At 43.9% G+C, this 6,690-nt stretch overlaps 1 long non-coding RNA gene across 1 annotated transcript; it reads left to right on the top strand.

The window, feature by feature from the left end:
- Positions 1-583: 583 nt before the first annotated feature.
- LOC146182700 (uncharacterized) lies at positions 584-2,688 on the top strand. The gene is made up of 3 exons (XR_014708377.1): positions 584-633; positions 1,566-1,714; positions 2,476-2,688. It is a non-coding gene; the product is annotated as an uncharacterized LOC146182700 (long non-coding RNA).
- The last annotated feature ends 4,002 nt before the right edge of the window (positions 2,689-6,690 follow it).

Below are 6,690 nucleotides of genomic sequence, written 5' to 3'. Positions count from 1 at the left end.
CCTCCAACACGCGATGGCCAACTCCTCCTTTTCTGCCTCCGCCCCCCCTCATCTATCTTTCTTCTCACACGTTATCTGCAGTATTGTGAAAGAGGAGTCCTTGCAATTGTGCTCCTAAGTGTCTCTCGCACCTGGACACTGCAATAAAGAATTATGCTCCTACTGTCACCCCCGCCGATTTGGGGGGCGAGAGGTGCGTATGAGCACAATTGCTTATTGTAGTGCGCTTGATCTTGATTGGACCGGGTGCCTCTGCCTTTAGCAGTGCTACAAACATCTTGTGAGAGGAAGTACAACCTCAAGTTGTATGTTGAAGCAATGAAGACACCTGACAGCAGTACTGGCTCCACGAAACCCCCTGCTTTGTTCACGTTCACGGAACGCGCTTGCCTCGTTCGACAGTTTACTGACCCTTGATGCATCCTTTGCTCCTTTCACCCCTCTCATCATCTAGGAACGATCCCTATGCTGCGCTCTCCCTCTGTGCCCCGCACCAGCACTCGTGCACGCCGCGGCCAAGTGAAAAAAATGGACGGTGGAACACGGATGTGCCTCTTCGTCCCAAGACTTCTCTGAGCGCCGCCAAATTTTTAGATTCCACCAGTACGCTTATCAGCACTAGCTGCCAAATGAGTGAGTATATATCGTGGTTCGATTTTAAACGTTGTATTTTGTACGCACATTCATAGCCTAAAGTTTTGCGAGCTGGAGAATGCAAAACAAAAATAATAATTTATCGCTGCTTACTCTCCGAGGGTACACAAAAGTTCACCTATTATTTCAGCATATGAAACTCTTATTTCTAAATATTTATTTCTGATTTTCATCAAGCACCTTTCGTGATTGGAACAATTTTTTTTTTTTAAATTCTGAACCTATTTTTTTTTTTTGCATGTATGCGTAGATATGCTCTTAAGATAAAACAGCTGAAATTTTCCCAGGGAAGACGGTCATATATAATTCCTTATACTAAATTTTCGTGCTCCACGCTCTGTACACCGTGTCTGAGGAGCCGATACAAAAGCAAGCGATACCTAAGTTAACATGGAGCAGTTTTTCTTTTTTACGCCAGTACCATACAGGTCATCGCTAACGATGGTCGACAGAGTTGCTTTTCGCTCACCCACAGCATACTCAAGTTCGTTCGGAATATTTCCCAAAATTAGGACTCCATTCGCTGTACAGAATTGTACTGTTTGTTGTACTGATTATTTGTTGTAAAAATGCGCACGTGTAATTGGCTGATCATTAGGATTTTCTGGAATAAAATGTTGTAGTGTGGCGAGATTTTCCCAGCCTCAAGGCTGCTCTGTTCGACCTTTGCTTTCACGTCTGTTTTGCAAATAAAAATTACTCTTACTATTCTAATCAGACACGGAGCGTACAAATACGCAGTGATGTGTTACTGCGTCGCACTCTTGATCAATCAGTTTTTGTTGTACGCATAGAATGCTGTTAGCTCCCATATATTTTATGACCAGAAATATTTAGACTGATCCGTTTCTGCATAAAGGTTTCATTTCGTTTGCTTGCAATGCCCATCTGATTCTAAATTATTTTTTCAGGGTCAGCACCATTTCCTGTTATGCTGTTCATCCCTTTGGTGACTGCAATACAATACCTTGAGTATCATCAGCATCGATGTCGTAATGAAGCATGGACAGGAAAGAAAACAAGCATTTAGGCACCTGGAAGCTGTGTGGGGCGGTAGCAGGTGATGCTTTATACAAGCTAGTCATACTTCACTTCAGATTATAACAGTCCTGCTTTTTTTATTGGCCAGCGCTTAGTACCCTCCATTACTCCTTTTTCTCTTCTGTAACGCATAACAGGTGTCCAATGCCTCTTAGAAGTCTAGCTGTCCCAGTGCGTCCCTTTTTCATGAACTTACGCAATAATTATTCCTCCATGGACCTCTTCACATGTTTTTGGCCGTACATTCTGTTGCTGCACACGAACTTTGCCATGCGCCTGAAAGAAATTACGTCAACGTGTCCTGCATTTTGTTCCCGCTAATCGTCTGCGGTTTCGTGACGTTCGATATGGCTCGATCTCAAGCCGGAAAGCGCTTCGCTTTTTGCATTAGCGGAAATAAAGCAGGAATGTAACCTGCCACATGTTTCCTAAATTTGCACGCGCATGACTTTCATATGCAATACAAGAGGCCTTTTTTGTTTTTGCAGGAAAAAAGCTTTCCTTGATGTTTACTGCACTACGAGCTTCCCATATCTCGATCATTGTTTCCATGCAGTGTTGGCTTATAACGCCACAACGCAAGAAAAATACAAATTCCTGGTAGTGTGATTATAAACTTAGAAACTGCGCTGCAAAATAAAATGTCTAAGCATATATAAACCGTCCTGCAATGTTGTGACAGGTGCTGCTGAGATCTCCCTAACAGAGCTGTGACCCACGATAACTGCGCGGGGAGCAGCGCTAACAGTACATTTGTTTTGATTTTCTCTATTTCCGCAGATTCAATATCTATTACAAGGACGACAGACATCGCTGAAATACAGGTGTTCATTATCAGATGGATTCCCAGAGCAATCGACCATGGGAAAGGTTGAAGGAGACACCTGGCTGAGTTTTCTCAGACGGCATCTGGAACTGCCCACCATTTAGCCTCTTGCCCTGCACTTGGACAATACCGGCGCCGCCTTTCGGAAACTCGCCACCCACCAGCCACCTAAATACAGATGCTGCCACTGGGCCTTCCAGTAAGTTCCAACAAACCTCTGGGACACATGCGCGCTCTTTTATACTAAATAAAGCAATCTCATTCAAATACATATTTCTAGTTTTGCTTCAATGGATTTTTTTCCAATGAGTTGTGCAAACATCTCTATGCATGTGAATGGCTGCAAGCAACGGATTGGCAAAAAAACATAAAACCAACACATAAATCTAGATACTAATATCATGAATGGCAGTATGTAGGCTTGGCTTACAAATATTGCAGTGCCAATGAATTTGAGAGGATGAATATATTTAGAAGCCGGTGAAGTACATCCGATGGCAAATAGCCGACAAGTACGATTGGGTTGCCAATATAGAACAGCCAGTCAATAAGAATATATATAAATATTGGTTTGAAAGTGGAAAACCAGCATCGTAGGTAAGCCGGGTTTTTCAATGGCTAAATATAGGTCCAACATCTGTTTTAGCCCGGTTATTTATTAGCTCGGGTGGCATTTGGGCCGAATGCCAATAAAGGTACGACATCTGTGCCAATTTTTTCCAATGCTGTGCCGGTATTTGTCCGATGCTGTTGTGCCACTTGGGATATTCTAGATACCTTCTTGCAATGAAGCAGTTTTTAAGCAGCGCTCCTATATGCATGCATGCCATTCATATGTGAACGTGGATTCTGACTTGCAGATTTGCTGGAGGTAACGTACTCCTAATAAAGCAATGCGAACTGAAGCAGAAGCTTGTATAAGGTTTTCCAATACGTCGAGGGCTTGCATGCCTGGGTCTATTGGTGTCCTGAAAAGGCAAGGCTTTGGAAAGTTGCTTTCGAAAACGGTGATTCAAAACGACGCAAGCTAGCCTACAAGCGAGCAGAGGAGAAAGATAACATTCACCAGACTACAGATTACGAGAATATTCTAATCTTTCAAAACTTATGGCAAGTAGCTGAGGGCAGCAGTATCTGCGCACGCAGCGCAACATTTGCACCCCCCCTCCCCTAGTAAAATGCAGGCTACCTATGCTAGCAGATAAGGGACAAAGTGGGCTGCAAAGGAGCACGGATATACCTCCTCATGCAGATGCATCACGTCTTGATAATCCTCATAGCTTCCGCCAATATGAAGCTGTCCAGCGACCATATCACCCAGATCTGTACAGCGCACAGGGGTAAATTCGAAATTCTGGAAGGTTATGTGGTGCGATATGCAATTAGCCATTGCGAATAACGGCGCTAGAGATAGAAATTATTTTTTTTTTTTGCTTTTTTTCTATGCACGCTTAATTAATAGGGACACTGAAGAAGCAAATAAAGCAAAGGGGGCTCATTGTGAACTCCTTTTGGAATTCAGTTATGAACTATGTCCAGTATCATTCCAAGCTGAGGTGAACTTGGTGCCAGAAATGTCGCGAAGCTCGATCCGAAAGTTAGTCGCGAATTAGAAATACACCCAGCGGATAGAAACCCATGCCGGCATGAAAGCTGCCGTGGCATCTTTGACTCACCACATGCCGGTCAGAGCTTGACGCAAGGATGCTAGCAACATTTGTAATAGGAGTTCTCTTACGTGAACCCACGTTGCCAGGGACCAAGAGAGCAGAATGGATGGATTTGCAGGACTACGCCTATCAGAAATGCACCGCACATTGCAGTGGCAATATGAAACGGCAGTCGTCGGCTGCTGATAATCTTTGCTGAAACATACAGGTATCGACTCGTACCCCATTGACACAAAGGGCGCGACAGGAAATTGTTATCACCGTTATCACTAAGCCACGTGGTACAAGTGCGGCTACGTGATTCGAGATGCAGGAAGCTTTTCACACAATCGAAACGTGACGTAACGTCGCTTCCATGCCAGCTTACATGAAACAATAATGCGTAACAACGATTCTTCAAAGCGAAGAAAGGAAAACTCACGAATGTCTCGCTAACATATTAAGCACTTGGCCGAAGCCCCTTCAGAGATTGGTCTTAGCAGCCGACTAAACAGCTGCCGTTCCTCAAAAGAGCTTCACGCTGGAATCTATTCTCCGCGATGAGACAAGCCGTAAGTTTGCGTAGCTTGTTTAACTATTACCCTCTTCCATATGACAAAAAATATAACTGGCTGTTCGTTTTCTACGTTAACAACAAAATGAGCAGTTTCTACAATCGTAGTAGAACGCGGTAGGCTGTCGTAGGAAGAAATCTTGGTCGGAGAAATGAACATATCACTCCTACGGAGCTGCATGCGCGTGTGGGTAGAGCCTGAGCACTCAGCCTGTCACCTGCTAGCAAGCTTCGAGTATGATGTGCGCATTAAGGACAACCAGGAAGCGCGGAAAACAGCAGCTAATTAATGCACGGCGAGCATTAGAAGATAAATCCTCTTCCTCCGAAACCAAAATATATTGTTCACGAGAAAGAAAACTGGGAGTCCTCTTAAACTTCTCCTGGAACCTCGTACGTATTTTAATCAATAAATAAATAGTAGACGTCACAGCACCATCAACATTACCTTATCATTCCGCGAATTTTCGGTATGAAAGGCTGGCGCTCAGTTGGAGAAAGAGTTAAACGTCTTTAGGTGGTTTGATTTTGGTTAAAAGAACACGCAGCGTCTGTCTCACTACTAGGCGGACACGTACATTACAATGAACGCTATGCAATGGGAGGTATTAGGTAGTGAGTTATAATCTTTATCGTAAAACGTTTCCAATTTTATAGCAGACGTTTCTCAAGCGGGAAGCTAAAAGTGTGACACCAACCTGGACGCTACACAACTAACAGCTTATTCGTATTTTTGATCCGAAACCACGTGCGTGTTTTTTATTTCGACGCATTTTTCTAAATGAAATTAAGGTTAGAAGGATTCTTGTGCGGTCGATAATTGATATTTAAGAAGAAAAGACACACCAACCAAAGGTCTGGGTCAAGAAGAGAAGACGTTACGGCTTCCATCTCGGAAGCCGGATTCACGAACACTATACGTTTGGAAAGCAATGTTTAAGTACGTTTCAATAATTGTCCGAGGCATCTTGCATAGATTGCGATAAATACGATTACGTGTTTTTTTGTGTTGTATGTATTGCGAGTGATTTGAAATACTGGTGTGAAAGCCAGTTCCTTTCTATGGTGACAATCGAGACTACTTCCCAGTAAATAGTGTGCGCTGCTGATACGGCGCGCTCGGGAAGTGCGTTGGAGACAACTTCCTTGTTATTTACATCATTTTTATAATCATTCTAATGTCTTTCGAAATTCCATCTCTCACCTATGCAGACATGTTCAGAGTAGCCGCTGGGGATCTTGTAAGCTGGGGATCTTGGGGGGGGGGGAGGGATTTTGTATTCTCAGTTTCTATTTCACATTAACCAGTGCGTGCTGCAACTTCCGGATGGGAACGGGAGCAATCTGTACGTCATATTTATGGAGCACACGTCCCACCACTTCACTAATGTTAATTGCGTCTCTCATAGCCTGAGTCGCTTTGGGACGTTAACCCCCCCCCCCCCCCCAAACCAAAACTAACTAATGTTAATTACAGGTGCGGACATAAGTAAACAAAGCACGTTTTTCTGTTGAAATTGCAATCACACCTTTTGTATTGGAGATAAGAGAATGTTACAAGTCCTAGTAAAAGCGCACTGATGTCTACTACCGGTATGCGCACGCCATGACTACCAGTTCCAAATAGAGAACGTGTGAAAAAGTTTAGAAAAAAATAGCGTGCTCCGTTTACTTTTGTCCGCAGTGGTGCATAAGTAATGGAGGCACGTGATTGACAATCTCTGCGAATAATGGTTTCTGGGTGGAACGAGTGGCGCTCCACGGAAACAAAAAACGTTTTGGGGTAGCCGCAACTGGTCAGTTTGCGGCGTACTTGCACCAGGTCCGAAACATGGTCTTGAGTTTTGGAGCAGACTTTCCGCGAACGTTTAAAGAGCGACGCCTCTACAGCGAGCTTGTCCTATGCCAGATTTACAGAATTAAAATGCAGGTACCTGCCTGTGGGG

This window comes from Amblyomma maculatum, chromosome 7 (genome assembly GCF_055883805.1).
Source record: "Amblyomma maculatum isolate TAMU_Amacu chromosome 7, ASM5588380v1, whole genome shotgun sequence".
NCBI lineage: Eukaryota > Metazoa > Arthropoda > Arachnida > Ixodida > Ixodidae > Amblyomma > Amblyomma maculatum.
This window is presented reverse-complemented; position numbering and strand designations above follow the sequence as displayed.